Source organism: Tursiops truncatus, chromosome 7 (assembly GCF_011762595.2).
Source record: "Tursiops truncatus isolate mTurTru1 chromosome 7, mTurTru1.mat.Y, whole genome shotgun sequence".
In the NCBI taxonomy this organism is placed as follows: Eukaryota; Metazoa; Chordata; class Mammalia; order Artiodactyla; family Delphinidae; genus Tursiops; species Tursiops truncatus.
The window spans coordinates 49,091,943-49,110,734 of NC_047040.1; the positions used below are offsets into that span (position 1 = coordinate 49,091,943).

Below are 18,792 nucleotides of genomic sequence, written 5' to 3' on the forward strand. Positions count from 1 at the left end.
ATGTACAGCTGGGCCCCATAAGATATCTTCTACATAAGGTCACTTCTCCAATATCAGAAAATGTAACCAATCTACATAATGCATAGAAATAAAAACAGGAGTTAGGCTAGGCAAAATGAAGAGTCAGAGGAGTACATTCCAAATGAAGGAACAAGACAAAACCTAAGAAAAAATACTAAGCAAAGTAGAGATAAGCAATCTACCTGAAAATGAGTTCAAGGTAATCATAATTAGGATGCTCATTGAACTTGGGAGAAGAATGGATGAACACAGCGAGAATTTCAACAGAGTTAGGAAATTTAAAGAAGTACAAAACAGAGGTGAAGAATACAATCAATGAGATAACAAATACACTAGAAGAAATCAAAATAAGTTTAGATGATATAGAAGAATGGATCAGTAATTTGATAGACAAAGTAGTGGAAATCACCCAAGCTGAATAAAAAAAAATAAAACAGAATTTAAAAAAATGAGGATGGCTTAAGACACCTCATGGACAACATCAAGATAACAGTCACATTATAGGGGTCCTAGAAGGAGAATAGAGAGAAAGAAATAGCCAGAGAACTTATTTGAAGAAATAATAGCTGAAAACTTTCCTAATCTGGATAAGGAAGTAGACATTCAGGTCCAAGAAGCACAGACAGTCCCAAATAAGAAGAACCCAAAGAGATGCACACCAAGACACACTGTAATTAAAATGTCAAAAGTTAAAGTTAAAGAGAGAAATTCAAAAGCAGGAAGAGTAAAGTAACTAGTTATGTACAGGGAACTCCCATAAGACTGTCACCTTACTTTTCAGCAGAAACTCTGCAGACTAAAAGTAATGTCACAATATATTCAAAGTGATGAAAATTAAAAAATGACAACCAATAATACTCTACCTGGCAAGGTTATCATTCGGATTTGAAAAAGAGATACAGGAAGAGTTTTACAGACAAGCAAAAGCTAAGAGTTCAGCACCACTAAACTGATTTTTCAAGAACTGTTAAAGGGACTTCTCTAAGCAGAAAAGACAAGACCACAAGTAGGATATGAAAATTACAAAATGAAAAATCTCACTGGTAAAGGCAAACACACAATAAATTTAGTAGATCAACCATGTATAAAGCTATTTGGAATGTTAAAAAACAGAAGTAGTAAAATCATTTAATTTACAATAAATAGCTAGAGGATACCAAAGAAAGATGTAAAAATATGACATCAAAACATTAAACTTTGGTGGGGGGGTTATTAGAATGCATTTGAACTTAGGAGACCATCAACATATGTCTACAAGAGACTCACTTCAGATCTAAAGACACACACAGACTGAAAGTGAGGGATGGAAAATGGTATTCCATGCAAATGGAAATGTAAAGAAAGCTGGGGTAGCAATACTTATATCAGACAAAATAGACCTTAAAACAAAGACTGTAACAAGAGACAAAGGAGGACATTATACAATAATAAAGGGATCAATAAAACAAGAATATAAATATATATGAACCCAACATAGGAGCACCTAAATATATAAAGCAGATATTAACATACATAAAGAGAGAAATTGCCAATGATATGATAATAGTAGGGGACTTTAAAACTCAACTTAGATCAATGGACAGATAATCCAGACAGAAGCTCAATAAGCAAACACTGGCCTTATATGATACATTAGATCAGATTGATTTAATAGATATATACAGAGCATTCCATTTGCAAACAGCAGAATACACATTGATTGCAAGTGCCCATGGAATATTCTTCAGAATAAATCCATTCTAGGCCACAAAACAAGTCTTGGTAAATTTAAGAATATTGAAATCATATCAAGATCTTTTCCAACCACAATAGTGTGAGACTAAAAATCAACTACAAGAAAAAACTACAAAAAACACAAACACACTGAGTCTAAATAATGCTACTAAACAACAAAAGAGTCACTTAATAAATCAAAGAACAAATTAAAAATTACTTTGAAACAAATGAAAATGGAAACACAATGACCCAAAATCTACAGCAAAAGCAATTCTAAGGGAGAAGTTTATAGTTATTAAGCCTACTTCAGCAAACAAGAAAAATCCCAAATAAATAATCTAAACTTACACCTGAAGGAACTAGCAAAAGAAGAAAAAACAAAACCCAAAGTTAGTAAAAGGAAAGAAATAGAGGTCAAAGTGAAAGTAAATGAAATAGAAACTAAAAAATAATGGGAAAGATCAAAGAAATAAGAATTGGTATTTTGAAAATATAAACAAAATTTATAAACCTATAGCCAGACTCATCAAGAAGAAAAGAGGGCTTAAATAAATAAAATCAGAAATGAGAAAGAAGTTACAACTATCACCACAGAAATACATGGGATCATAAGAAATTACGAAAAACTGTAGGCCAAAAAAGTGGACGACATAGAAGCAATGATTAAACTCCTAGAAACATACAATCTCCCAAGATTGAATTAGAAGCAATACAAAATATGAACAGGTTGATTACCAGTAATGAAATTAATCAGTAATCAAAACCTCCAACAAACAAAGTTAAGGATCAGAGGGCATCAAAAGAAAATTCTATCAAACATTTAAAGAAGAGTTAACAACTATCCTTCTCAAACTATTCCAAAAAATTGAAGAGGAAGGAACATTTTCAAACTCATTCTATGAAATCAGTATTATCCTGATACCAAAGCCAGACAAAAACACAAGAATAAAGGAAAATTACATGCCAATATCATTGATGAAGATAGATGCAAAAATCCTCAACAAAATATTAGCAAACATAACACATATATATGGACTCTAAAAAGAAAAGATGGTTCTGAAGAACCTAGGGGCAGGACAGGAATAAAGACACAGACATAGAGAATGGACTTGAGGACACAGGGAGTGGGAAGGGTAAGCTGGGACGAAGTGAGAGAGTGGTATGGACATATATACACTACCAAAATGTAAAATCGATAGCTAGTGGGAAGCAGCCAAATAGCACAGGGAGATCAGCTCAGTGCTTTGTGACCACCTAGAGGAGTGGGATAGGGAGCGTGGGAGGGAGACGCAAGAGAGAGGAGTTATAGGGATATGTGTATATATAGCTGATTCACTTTGTTATACAGCAGAAACTAACACAGCATTGTAAAGCAATTATACTCCAATAAAGATGTTAAAAAATATATTAGCAAACAAAATTTAACAACACAGTAAAATGATCATCCACCACGATCAAGTGGGAGTTAGCCCAGGGATGCACAGAAGGTTCAGTATTCACAAATCAATCAAGGTGGTATACCACATTAAAAAGTGAAGTGTAAAAAACTTATGATCACCTCAATAGATGCCAGAAAACTTGTGAAAACTTCAACATCCATTTACAATAAAAATTCTCAAAAAATGGGCATGGAGGGAATATACTTCAATGTAATAAAAGTTATATATGCCAAACCTACTCCAATGTTATACCCAATTGTGACAAGGTGAAAGCATTTCCTCTAAGATAAGGAACAAGACAAGGATGCCCACTCTCACCATTTCTATTCAACACAGTATTAGAAGTCCTAGCCACAGCAATCAGACAGGAAGAAGAAATAAAACAAATCCAAACTGGAAAGGAAATAAGTTAATATTCACTGTTTGCAGATGACATGATACTATATATAGAAAATCCTAAACCAACAAAATTTATTAGAACTAATAAATAAATTCAGTAAAGTTGCAGGATACAAAATTAATATACAGAAATTTGTTGTGTTTGTATATGCAAAAAATGAACTATCAGAGAAGAAACTAAGAAAATAATCCCATTCACAAATTGCATAAGAAAGAATAAAATACCTAGAAATAAATTTAACCCAGTATGTAAAAGACTTATACTCTGAAAACTACAAGACACTGATGAAAAAAACTGAAGAAGACACAAACAAATGGAAATATATGCCATGCTTATGTACTGGAAGAACATAGTTTAAAAGGCCATACTACAAGGCCAATGCAATCTACAGATTCAATGCAATCCCTATCAAAATACCCATGGCATTTTTCACAGAACTAGAACAAAGAACTCAAAAATTTGTATGGACACACAAAAGACCCTGAACAGCCAAAGCCATCTTGAGAAGGAAAAACAAAGCTAGAAGTGTCATATTCCCTGATCTCAAACTATCCTACAAAGCTCAGTAATCAAAACAGTCTAGTTCTAGCATAAAGACAGATACATAGATCAACAGAACAGAATAGAGAGGCCCAGAAATAATCCCACACATATACGGTCAGTTAATCTATGACAAAGGAGGCAAGAATATTCAATGGGGAAAAGACAGTCTGTTTAATAAATGGTGTTGGGAAAAACTAAATATTTTCTACATGCAAAAGAATGAAGCTGGAAGAAAACATAAGCAGTACACTCTTTGACATTGGTCTTAGCAATATGTTTTTGGGTATGTCTTTTCAGGCAAGGGAAACAAAAGCAAAAATAAACCAATGAGACTACATCAAAGTTAAAAGTTTTTGCACAGCAAAAGTCACTATTAACAAAATGAAAGTACATTCTACTGAATGGAAAATGTATTTGCAAACAATATATCTGATAAGGGGTTAATATCCAAAATATACAAAGAACTCATATATCTCAACATCAAAAAAACAAACAACCTAATTAAAAAATGGGTGGAGGATCTGAATAGACATTTTTCCAAAGAAGAAGACATACAGATGGCCAACAGACTCATGAAAAGATGTTCAACATTACTAATCATCAGGGAAAAGCAAATGAAAACCACATTGAGGGACTTCCCTGGTGGCGCAGTAGTTAGGAATCTGCCTGCAAATGCAGGGTACATGGGTTCGAGCTCTGATCCAGGAAGATCCCACATGCTGTGGAGCAACTAAGCCTGTGCACCTCAAATGCTGAGCCTGCGAGCCACACCTAATGAGCCCATGTGCTGCAACTACTGAAGCCTGCGTGCCTAGAGCCTGCGTTGTGCACAGCAACAAAGACCCAATGCAGCCATAAATAAATAAATATTTTTTAAAAAAAGTAATGTTGCCATATATAATGTAAGCCTAATTAAAAAAAAAACACATTATCACCTCACACCTGTCAAAATGGCTATCATCAAAAAGACAGGTAACAAGTATTGATGAGGAAAAGGAAACACTCTTGCACTATTGGTAGAATTGTAAATTATTGTAGCCACTATGAAAAACTGTATGGAGGTTACCCCAAAATTAAAAATAAAATTATCATATGGTTGAGCAATTTCACTTCTGAGTATTAGATCAAAGAAAACAAAAGCACTGATTTGAAAAGGTATATGCACTCCAATGTTCACTGTAGCATTATTTACAATAGTCAAGATATGGAAGCAAACTAAGCACCCACTGACAGATGAATGGATGAAGAAATGTGGTATATACATACAATGGGATATCACTTAGCCATAAAAAAAGAAATCTTGTCGTTTGTGAAACATGGGTGTTTCTAGACGGTATTATGCTAAGTGACATAAATCAGACAGAGAAAGACAAACACCATATGACATCACTTATATGTGGAATCTAAAAAACAAAAAAGAAGCAAGATGAAAACAGATTCATAGATCCAGAGAACAAACTAGTGGTTGCTGGGGTGGTGGTCGGGGTGGGGGGGGGGGAATAAGTGAAAGGGATTAAGAGGTACAAACCTCCAGTTATAAGATAAATAAGCCATGGGATAAAATATGCATCATAAAGACTATGGTCAATAATACTGTAATAACTTTGTATGGGGACAGATAGTTTCTAGACTTATCATGGTGATCATTTCATAATATATGCAAATGTCAAATCAAAAAGAAACATTAATAAAAATTAATAACTGAGTAGTCATAAGATAATGTAGGTTTAACAAAATAGTACTGGAACATATTAGAAGGAGGTAAAGTGGCAAGATTTAATCTGGGCCATGAAGAAAGGATAGGAGTTTGCTTAACTGAAAAGCAGAGGAAGAAAACTCCAGGAAAAGTTAACAGTATAAATCGACACAGAGGTAAGAAAGTATGGATCATTGGCAGAGAATCCAGGAGAAGGAATAATATTCAAGAAAGTCACAGTATCAGAAAAAACAAAGCATTCATAAAAAAATTTACAATAAGAAACTGACTTACCAAATACTTTTTTAAATACACTAGCTGTTTAAAGGACAAGAAACACAATATCATCAATATTGCAGTCTATAGCTTGCCAGTTCATGGGTGGACACAAGAATTTTCTCACATGATTATTATACACATGAAGATCATTATCTCTCTTTAGATATTAACATTATTAATATTTTCCCTGAAAAGTCAGGGATACATGTGTTTTGTTAGCAACCCATGGAAATGCCAAGGTGTCATTTCTTTTGGAGTGAGAGTAAGACACAATGACTGATTTTTTGTTGTTGTAGTTTTTGTTCGTTTCAGGGAACAAAGTGCAATATCTTCCTAACTGTGGGGTATGATGTGTATGCTCACCCTTAATAGCAACAGGGCAAGATGTCAGTTTTGTTTCTGTAAGAGCACTGGTTATTGTTGAATTAATTAAATGAATAACCAATGATCAGATTGGAGAGTTATGTTGATACCAGATTGTGAAAAAAATTCTCAACTCCAGATTCCCACTCTCTGAAGGCCTTACAATTTTCTATTATTAGAATCAGAATCCATAGACACTTTGGCTTTACAAAATTGCCCTCAGGTTTCTATACTCCTTATACAGCAGGTTGCAATTATTAGTTTCTCACTTTAGTGACACAACATCCTGGTGACTGAATATAGTGTATAGAAAAATGAACATAGCTCCAGTGAACCCTGAACTGAGTACCACGGGATGGTTTAGGCTGAAAAGAGCTACCCAACAGGTAACATGCTGCTTCCAGGGTCCACTAGGGGAAACAGCCAAAATGAAATGAATGGAGTCTTATTTATCTTACATTTCAATTTTTTGATTGAGAATATGTTTCCTATAAAACAAATGTCTAATTACACATTGCCTTTTGAAACTACTCAGTCAAACCTTTGGATAAAGTTTAAGAGCCTAATATATGAGAAAGAATGTGTTCTATTTATTTTTTTAAAAGTTTGCAAACAGATATTTTGTCTCGAGTGTTTTACTAATGTAACGTTTTTAATTCTCTCTACCTACAAGCCTTAGGCCAGCTATTCTTGTAGATTAGCTCCTGATCCACAGGAAATAAATCCAAGTACTGGGCTAGAGTAGGCCTTTGACTCACTTATCAAGGCTCTTCTTGTTAATGGTGAGTGCTTGTTTTCTCCTGCTGCTTTCCTTGCTCCTTTATTGCTGACAGATCTTCAGGTTTCTCTTTGCCTGAATACTTGACAAAGACGTTTGCTCTACTTGCAGGATTTTCCAACACATGGTTCTTATGCACTTGCATGATCTGTGACCTTCTGCCTAACCTGAACCTTCCTTTGTGTAGTTTGTTACCAGCTTATCTACCTAACACTGAGCTGTCTTCCTCCCCTGATCCCCATACTTTATCCATTAATTTTTTTTTTTTCCTTTTCCAGACTGTGCTTCTGACCTTTTCTCACCACTGTGATGCCATGAGCCCAGGTTCTAATGCAAGCTATTAGACCTGAGTAAGTGTAAAATAGAACACCACCACTACCACTCAGGAATTAACATAAATGTTTATAATGAATGTTGTTTAAGAGACAGAGAAAAGAATGAACCACTTGGGACAAGATAAAGGAATAGTTATTAATACTCTATGGATTTACGTAATTATTTTGCTACTTGGGCTATTTTCCTTTTCATGTTTCTTACTAGGCTTGCTACCCAAAGCTGCATGTTTTCCCTTCTTTGCAATCTTCAACTCCCAAAGGGCTCTAGTGTCACATTTGCTGCCTCTGCGGAAAAGCACTAATTAGGTAATTCCCAACTCCCTTTCATTAGAAACTCATCTGTTATTCCGTCTTGAGCTTCCCTGCCTCTGAAGAAATAGTTTCAAATCTCTCTTTACCGTGTGTGCTGTGGCCCCCTTAACTGATCTCTACATGACTGATTCCATGGAAATTATAGATATTAGGGAGGAAAATAGTGCCAGTGTAGCAAGGAGAATAATTCTTCTCATAACCAGCAAATATCCTTCTTGGTATTGTACCCTTGCCTTGAGTTTGCTGCCCTCACTGCAAAGGAAAAGGGTTAAATTCCCCTTTCACTAATTTCACAATTACCTATATTCTCTAAAGAGACTAAATATCTTTGTTTTCACCCTCTCAACTTTAATGCATTTTTTAATTCAAAACAACAGGATCCTTTTTTTATGACTTTTTTTACGTAGTGTTTTTTGTCGGACTCTTCAGGTTATTCACATTTTTCTTTCAATGTAATTCATTGACATAATTGAGGGTCCAAAATAAATCGAACAAAATCTATGCCATATACATTGAACTGAAAAGAAGATTTCATTAGTGTTCAATATATAGTCCTTGTTAAACAGTAGGAAACAATTCCTATCAAAATAATGGACCGTGAACTCTAGCAGGAAACTTTTGAAACTAGTCATTCATTGCTCAGTCAACAATGAGTCTCCTCCCTGTGGATGCAAGTCAGTACACAACAGTCTCCCATTGTGGCTAAGAATGGAGCCTCTAGGATCAGATTCTCTGGGTTTGAACTTTGGCCCTGCCTCCTACTCTGTGACCCTGAGCAAATTACTTAACTTCTCTGTGTCTGTTTCCTCCACTTCACAATAAGCTCCTAATGTGACTATGTGGAACAGATGATGAAAAGCACTTGGAAGAATACCTACCATATAGTGCATTTTTGATGAGTGTTAATAATGAATCTTTTTGACCAAGGTGCTAGTGGAAGTCAGGTATATGTAGTTTTCCTAATAAAACCAGGGATTCTCGGTTTCCTTTTGCTGTCATAACTGAATTTTCACCCAGCTAATCCTTAGGAGCAGATGACCCCAATTACTTTGCTTTGTGTTATGGTTTGAAATATGTCCCTCCAAAAGTTGCATCTTGAAGTCCTACCCTCTAGTACCACAGAATGTGACCGTGTTTGGAAACAGGGTTTTTATAGAGGTAATCAATTTAAAATGAGGTCATCGGGTAGGCCCTAACAAAATGACTGCTGTCTTTGTGAAAAGAAGAAATTTGGAGACAGACACACACATGCATCTACAAACCAAGGAACACCTGGCAAACCATCAGAAACAAGGAGAGGCATGGAACAGACACTTCCTCACAGCTTTCAGAAGAAATCATCCCTGCCAACAGTTTGATCTTGGACCTCCAGCCTCCAGAATTATGAGACAATTTTGAAACAGGAGGCGAGAGGGCAGGTCACAACCTTTAAAAGAATGATATAGCCATAGGACATGACAAAGGCTGTTTAGAACCAACTAGGTCCAAGATGGCAGAAGATTCGACTTCCGGTAGGCCTTGAGACTCATTATATGCTCATTGTAATACATTAGCATGCTAAATGACACACCCACCAGTGCCATAAAGGGCCAAAAAGTGGGTGGTGGCCTAATTCCTGGAAATCCCCACCCCTTCCCCAAAATAGTTGGAATCATCCTCCCACTCATTAGCCTGTGAAATTACCCAGCCCATAGAAACTAACCACACCATATTTCATGGTCTCTCACCTTCTAAGCTGGCCCTCAGTCTGTCTGTGGAGTATATCTCTCTCTTAATAAATCCATTTCTTACCTATCACTTTGTCTCCGAATTCTTTCACGATGAAGTAAGAACTTAAATTCACTGGGAATAATTTCTCTTAAGTCATCTAGTCTGTGCTACATTTTTATGGCAGCCACAGCAAACCAATATACCTGTTACCCCATTTCTCTTAGTGTTCATTTTCTAGAGTCTGCTCCAGGTACCCTGAGACAGAGGCTGCCCAGTTGCACATTTTTATTTTGGGAGAAGGGGCAAAGCCTGGGACTGAAAAATAGAGAGCTCAGTCAGAATGGTAATATGCAAGTTTTCCCCTAAATAACACAGTGTGTTAAATATGGACCACAGCTGGGTCCAGCTAAGTGTATAGATTAAGTATGAGATTAATAATGCTAAAAGTTCACTCTATACCAGATGGTTTCCATGGCCCTTAGTGATGCCTGAGTTTATACTCATTAAAATAATTTGTTTGGCTTAAGTTTGAAAGGTATTGGATTCTACTACTACAAGAAGGTGTAACAGTCTCTAGCTGGAATACTTTATATGTAGGAATTTTATAATTAACCTGAAAATAGGGCTTGGAGCAGGAGAAGCATGATAAAGTCTCAGTTTCCTGGAGGGAGGAAATAAAAAGATCACTTAGATAAGAGAAGGGAAAGGGAAAGGGAAAGGAAGTTGTATTAAGGACAAAATTAAGCATTTCACTGTCAACTGACATTGTCAAATATAGAATTTGTAAACATAGATGAACTTGCTATATAAAAAAAAAAAAAAAACTTAGAATAATGTAACCAACAGTGTTACAGTAGGTTTTCTGAAATGACTAATGATAAGTTGGTTTTATTTTCATTTTGTTTTTGTCTTTGTGATTTTGTATTTAATGACTTTGATTCTCTACAAAGAACACACATCTTCTCCCTTTGGGCTTTGAAAATTGTAATTGCTAATTGGGTACATAGGGAAAGAATCAAGTTAAACTAACTGGGTCATAAACCACATACAGGTTTCCAAACCAAGAGAGCCAACAGTTTAAAATTGCACTCCAAGGAGATGACTAAATCACAGGTAAAGTTGTGTAAATGGTTTTAAGAAATAATCAGATTTAGTGGTTATTACCACACAAAGTATTCATTTGCTACTCTTATACTGAGCCACCCACTGATGTCTGGTAGTGATAGAGAAGGGAAAATGAACATTAATAACTTGATCCTAAGGGTCAATTTGTCTCAATTAAAAGTATTATTTGCCTAAAGTGCGCTTTTATTTCAAGACTGTACTTCGGCTTTAGAGGTATTCTTGTTTGCATGGCAACCATTAAAGGTATATAGGTTCCAGGCCTCCAGAGCCCTGAAGTAGATGAACTTTATAATTTCAGGCATCAAAATTTCTCAAAAGTTTTGTAAAACATTCTAAATCATTGCTTTGCTCTTCAGCACTGTTCCTCAACCCATTATATCACCTGAATTAATTTTAAAAATCTCAATGCCCAGGGCTTGCCACAGACCAATTACAGAAGAATTTTTAGAGATGTAACATCAGCACCCATGAGCCAGCCCATTAGGGTCTGAGATGCAATGCTCACATTGACTACAGGCTAGAAATGCCCTCAGGCCAGCAACACTGGGATCATCTGAGAACTTGTTAGGAATATAGGCTCTCGGGTCCCACTCCAGACCTACTAAATTGGACTCTGTTCTTTAACATGGTCCCTAGGTGGTCTGTATGCACATTAAAGTTAGAGAGATCCAATCTAGATTAAAGGACCTTGTAACAACGTTATCGGAAAACTTCCCTAGAGTAATCAGAATGCCCTGGAAAAGCAATTAATTTAAGGGATTATTTTTTCCAGTTTGTACTGCTCAGTCCTTTAGACAACTTGCTAGAAATTCAGACATTTGAAGGATATTTTCAGATATAAAAGGTCAAATACCCTGTAGTATGAAAATCCATATACTACAAGGGATTTCATCTAAACTTCAAAATGAGTTGACATTGACTAATTCTCTGCCAGGGACACTTGGCAGAATATTGAGCTTACCTGTACCCCAGTTGCTATTTATAAAACACTAAAGCTCTGTATTTTAAACATGAATTTTCTTCTCATATACCAAGTCCAATATATTCCTTATATTCTACTTACCTATGTGGGGCATATTCTCATCAGTATTTATAAAAATATATGAGTGATAAAGCTATTAACCACAAGATGAAACAGGTGACTGACTTACTGATCAGAAATAGTTGGCAATGTGAAAGATTGCTTAAATAAAGGTGTGTTTTTATGGTGGACCCATTTACTTTGAGCTAAGAGTTAAAAAGTTGCTGGAGGAATAAAAATGCATTAGGATTTGAATTATATTACTAGAAAAATTATTGTATAATGAGCTTCTGTAAATAATGTGTTAAGTCAAAAAGCAACAGAATGGACAAAAGCAATTTATTTTTCATAAAGAACATCAAAGTTGTGAGTAATTAACATAAGTTCCATGACAACTCTAAATGATTCCTGCTGTAATAAATTAGCCCATATGCAGCTAGCAGAATGTATTCAGAAGGTTCAGTTGACATAATTAATAATTTCTAAGAAATGAACTAATCATTTTGACAGGTAAATAAAATGATAATTTGTTGATTATTTCTTCAAAACACTTAATTTTCCTATAATTAAGCGGCCATAGAAAATTTAATGAGTAAAAAAAAAACCTGTTGATACTCTACTTGTAACAATACATTAAACTCTAATGAAGTAAAATGTTAAAAGAAAATGTTAAGATCTGTTATTACAAGATTAAAAAAAATACTGGCCACAGTTCTTCACTCAGTAGGACTCTTAAGAAACCCATACATCCCTTAATGTGTTCTCTGTCACTTCTTTCCCTGTGTCAGGGCACGCCTCTGTGTCTAACGTCTCTGACACTACATGGCCAAAACTGTGACTTTTGCTTCAGACACTGGCATTACTTCTTGGTTAAGGATGAATGACCTCTCTCTTAGTATAACATGCAGGAAAAGCATGTCCCATGACAAAACCGGCCAAGTTTGCCACTATTACACTTCTCTAGATTTAATCATGTAGTCTGAGTCTCTGTTACCACAGAGGAGACTTTTAAAATGAACCTCCTCAGGAAGGGGTGGGTGGGTGGGATGAATTGGGAGATTGGGATTGACATATATACACTACTATGTGTAAAATAGATGAGAAACTAATAAGAAACTACTGTATAGCACAGGGAACTCTACTCAATGCTCTGTGGTGACCGAAGTCGGGAGAAAATCTAAAAAAGATTGGATACAGGTATACGGATAACTCAGGGGTCCCCAACCTGTAGGCCATGGACCACTACTGGTCCATGGCCTGTTAGGAACCGGTCCATGCAGCAGGAGATGAGTGGGGGGTGAGCGAGCGAAGCTTCATCTGCCACTCCCCATCACTCACATTACCACCTGAACAGTCCCCCATGCTCCCGTCCATGGAAAAATTGTCTTCCACGAAACCAGTCCCTGGTGCCAAAAGGTTGGGGACCGCTAGTATAACTGATTCACTTTGCTGCACAGCAGAAACTAATAGAACATTGTAAAGCAACTATACTCCAAAAAAAATTAATAAAAAATGAATGAATAAACAAATAAAATGAACCCCCTCAAAAGATGTTCACATCCCAATCTTGTGAAAGTTATTTCATATGGCAAAAGGGATTTTGCAAATATAGTTAAGGTACAGACCTTGAGATGGGGAGAGTATTCTGATGTATCCAGGTGGACTCAATGTAATCACAAGTTTCCTTTTAAGAGAGAGGCAGGAGATCAGAGTGAGTAGTAAGAGATGTGACTACAGGAGCAGGAGATTGAAGTATTGATAACAGGGAGCCACAAGCTATGGAATTCAGGTAACATTCAGAAGTCCAAAAAGTTATGTAAATAGATTATCTCCCAGCACATCCAGAAATCAATACCTTGACTTAAGCCCTATGAGACTCATTCTGGACTTCCAACCTCCAGAAATGTAAAGGAGTAAATTTGTATTGTTTTATGCCACAAAGTCTATAAGTAATTTGCTACAGCAGCAATGGGAAACTAACACAGAGACCCAGTAAGTGGAAATTGCAAGGTAATCAAAATCAACAGGTGATATTATGTTATTTCAGAGTTGTTTGCTTGTTTTTTTCAAAGCATTTGAAGCAAGGAGAAATAAATTCTAGAGTTATCTATAAGTAAGTCATGGGAGAAAATACAGTGAGCCCTTGAACAACACGGGTTTGAACTACATGGGTCCACTTATACTTGGATTTTTTTTTTCACTTAGATACATGCTACAGCAATACATGATCCATGGTTGTTTAAATCTGTGGATGCAGAGCTGTGGATACAAAAGGCCACCTGTAAAGTTATACACAGATATTCAAATGCATGGAGGGTTGGCATTCCAATCCCTGCATTGTTCAAGGGTCAACTGTATTTGCAAAAGACATCTGATAAAAGACTACTATTCAGGGCTTCCCTGGTGGCGCAGTGGTTAAGAGTCCGCCTGCCAATGCAGGGGACATGGGTTTGTGCCCCGGTCCGGGAAGATCCCACATGCCACGGAGCGGCTAGGCCCGTGAGCCATGGCCGCTGAGCCTGCGCGTCTGGAGCCTGTGCTCCGCAATGGGAGAGGCCACAACAGTGAGAGGCCCGTGTACCGCAAAAAAAAAAAAAAAAAAAAAAGATTACTATTCAAAATATACGAAAAACTCTTAAAATTCAACAATAAGGAAACAAAAAACCTAAAGAAATGAGCCAAAGACCTTAACAGACACCTCACCTAAGAATATATACAGATGGCAAATAATCATTTGATAATATGCTCCACATCATATGTCATCAGATTAAAACAATAAGATACCACTACATACCTGAATGGACAAAATCCACAACACTGACAATACCACATGCTGGTTAGGGTGTGGGGCAACGGGGACTCTCATTTATTTTGGTGGGACTGCAAAATGATACAGCTACTTTGGAAGATAGTTTGGCAGTTTCTTACAAAACTAAACATACTATTACAATACCATCCAGTGGTCACGCTCCTTGGTATTTACCCAAAGCAGCTGAAAACTTACATCCACACAAAAGCTTGCACACATGTGTATAGTAGTTGTATTCATAGTTGCCAAAACTTGGAAACAGCTGAGATGTCATTCAGTGAGTGAATGAATAAATGAATTGTGGTACATACAGACAATGGAACACTATTCAGCACTAAAAAGAAATGAACTATCAAGCCATGAAAAGTAGTGGAGGAAACTTAAATGCACATTACTAAGTGAAAATGCCAATCTGAAAAGGCTACATATTGTATGATTCCAACTATATGACATTCTGGAAAAAGCAAAACTGTAGAAACAGTAAAAGATCAGTGGTTGCCATGAGTTGGGGAGTGAGGGTAGAGAGGGAAAAATAGGCAGAGCACAGAAGATGTTTAGGCCCTGAAAATACTCATTATGATACTATAATGGTGGATACACATCACATATGTTTGTGTAAACCTGTGGAATGTACAACACCAAGAGTGAATTCCATTGTAAAGTGGAGTGGTGATGATGTGTTAATGCAGGTTCATTGATTGTAACAGATGTATCACTCTAGTGGTAATGGGGTGTCTATGCACATATGGGAGCAGTGGGTCATATGGAAACTCTGGTTTTTCTACTCAATTTTACTGTGAACTTAAAACTGCTCTAAAAGATGAAGTCTATTAAAAATAAATATGTAAATACCTCTAAAAGAGGAGTCAGACTTAGATTCATCAGCTTCACTACTTATTAGGTATATAAATTTGGGCACACTACTTAACTTCTAATATTTAAAATGAGAAAAATAAAAATTATATCACAGGATTTTGGAGGTGACATTTTTGAAACCCCATGCAATTATATATCTATTATGCAGAGTATATCTAGTTTTACAGCATTTATCTATGTGCCTTTCTCTGTTTTAAGAAGGTACTTTTTAAAAACATGTATTATTTTCAAAACACATCTGTTACTTGTGGAAGTCACTGATCTCAAATTGTTCTCTTGTTTGTCTTTTACATTCTATAAAATGATTCAATGACACAAGCAGTAGGCTTCAAAACACTGGATTCTTTTAAGATTCACATTTGCTAGAGGACTTCTTTACTCCTCCCATGATTGTCTAATGAATTGAGGAGAAAGCTATAAGAATAAATATGAAAATTAATTAGATGTTTCAAAGTTCCCTAATTTATTCAAAACCCATTATAAATATATGAAGTAATTTTCTAAAATTTTAGTTTAAATTTGTAACCTTTTGATACTATTTATTTCAGTTACTTAATTTTGTTTCATTCACAAGAATATAATGTATAGGAAATCAAGCAACAAATAATGTTTTATACTAAAGCTTTATATCATTCTAACAGTTTAGAGAAAATGCCTTTTTATTATATTGTACAGCTGATTTTCTATTCAATTTTGTATTAAGATAGTTACTTATGTAAACATGATTAAAATATATTTAAGAGTGAAAAGGGATGTCTAACATAATAGATTCAAAAGTTTAATTAATTCTGCTTATTTAGTATCAACCTGTTTTTAATCACCTGAAGAAAGTTATATTTTTTTACATTTTATTAAATTTTCTTTACATTGACTAATTAGTTGTGAAGAACCATAAAAACTGATTCCACTTGATACTCTATCTCCTCTATATAAACTTATTGATTACAATTTTGAAGTTCTCAAATATACATATTGTATACTGTTTCTGTCTCATAGTTAACTGAACTCTTCCTTGTAGCCTAACTCCATAATTCTTATTCTTGCCATCAGAAAAAAAAGATAATTCATATACACAAAGGCATTACTAAATCATGTATCAAAAGAAAAAATAAATAAAAAGAGAGGCATTTTCTGAGATCTTTAACCTGGAGTAGTTCTCCCTGCTGGACTTAATAGACCTTTTCCTGCTAGTTGAGGGTTTCTTAACTCTATTTGTCTCTGACTCTGTAATAATAATTTACTTATTTTAATCTTTTCTGGCTTAACACAATGTTAAATTTACTTTCTATTCTTTTACTGTTGTATTTATTTGAGTTCTATTAACCAAATCAGTAGGTATCAAACCAGGGGACATAACAGAATCAACTAGAAGCTTTAAAAGAAAAAATTGATGTTTATTCCAAGACAAATTAAATTCTGGATAATTTGAGTGTGACCCAGGCATCTGCATCTCATAAAAGTACTTCTAGTGATTCTATGATCACATAGGGATTAGAAGAAGTGCTTGTGACATCAGGTACAATTATTCATTTTGAAATATTATTTTTCACACCACAACTTTTTAATTATATGTAGAGTTATCTGAAAAAAAGCACTTTGATAACCACAGTTTAGTAAAAAAAAAAAAAAAGTTTGGGGAAGAAACGTAGAAAAAATTAGCTGCATAAGAGAAACATAAAGTATATACTATGTGGAGTTATTTTCCATTGAAGTTTAGTTGTGAGTCAAAGCTGTTAAAAAAGTAACCCGTTTGGATCATTTTTCTACCATAATTTATTAAGACAAATATTTATACTTTCTGCAAATATGTTGTTTTTCTTTACTTCATATTTTGAACCAAATTTTAGTGTGTGATCTCATTTACCAATATCTCTATACCACAAGAAATTAACATGAGAGCAATAATCAGAAACCTCAGAATTATACACATATGAATAATAATTGATAAGATTCTAGATCTATTTGAAATGCAATTGTAAATACTTAATAGGCAAGCTTCAATATGTGAGGTAATATTAGTCTCTCTGTTTTTGCCTCAATCAAAATTGTCATTAATCTTCAAACATCTATTTTCTCATATAAATTCAATAATTGTGGACCTGGGACTTTCCATATCCACAAAAAGGACAAAGAATAATCTGATTTTTTAAATGGGTGCTGCTCTTGCTACCTCCTGAACTTTCTTACCTGCATGGCTATATGTCTTTCCTGCTCCAGTTAATTCTAACTGAGCACACTGTGATTGACATCTAGTTTTTAACCAATTTAAATGTATACATATTTGAATGTATACATCATTCTGAAATCTCTCATTTATATCTCTTTTATTGTCATCCATGTCCAAGCTTCAATTGCCTGAAAACTGGTTTAATTTAGATTTTACAATTAAGTATTTAGTGAATACTGTATGCTGTGCCTTGTACTGGGTGTGGGAAGGCATTATTAATACCTACCTAAATAACACTATGACTTTGAAAGCAAGATGCTGTGACACTAGATTTTATTTACTTCAACTATTCTTTAAAGTGTTTTTCTTACTTGACTAAAATTTCTAGATTTCACAGGCTTAATAATAAAAAACTGCATTTATTTTAAACTTGCAAAGCTATATTACCACCTTGTCACAGCCTTGTGACATCTGACAAGATAATTATGATCAATGCATCAGCAAAGAGAAAACAAAGTTTTAATAGACTGCTTCCTTAATCAAAATCAAAAGTTACTTCTATTGACTTGATTTTCAAAAAAAAATGGATTATAGGAAGATGTAAATTAAATTGAACATAACACTCTTAATTGGGAAATAGAATGTAAAAGGAGTTTGAAACATATTTAATTTTTTGAAAACTGGTAATTTATATTATACCACTTATATCACTAGTAATACTAGTACCGGACACTGAGGCGATAATGAACATGATATCGAACATTTATTGAGAGCTTATTATGTGCCAGGTATTTTGCTCGGGACTTCACTTATTTAAACACTATAAAACATTATGCATGGATGTTATTCTATGCCTACTTTAGAAAGAAGTGTTTTGAGGTTTAGAAGGAAAGGTTGAATAAATTTACTAAAGTCAGTAGGTTGTAAATTGAGGATTTAATTTTAAGCAATATAATTCTAAAGCCAATATCAATCATTATCAGTACTTCCTTCATCATTCTTAACTGATATTTATTTACTTTGATATTTTCTCAGTAAGTCAAGAAACGTTGTTTAGCTGAAAATCTATTCTTTTATTTTAGGGGAAAAAGTAAAATCAGAAGATGAGAAAAACATATTACGTAGAAAGCTTGCTTCAATAACTTTCTCCTTTATCAGGTATCAAGTTAATCCTGACATGGTGTCTGATTTTCTAGGGAGCC

General features: G+C 34.9%; 1 long non-coding RNA gene across 1 annotated transcript in view; it reads right to left on the bottom strand.

Annotated features, from left to right (window-relative positions):
* Window positions 1-18,792, bottom strand: part of LOC141279069 (uncharacterized) — a 384,583-nt gene that overhangs the window by 118,455 nt on the left and 247,336 nt on the right. The window contains exon 3 of the long non-coding RNA XR_012332821.1: window positions 13,364-13,422. This is a non-coding gene — a long non-coding RNA (uncharacterized lncRNA). The remainder of the gene's footprint in view (window positions 1-13,363; window positions 13,423-18,792) is intronic.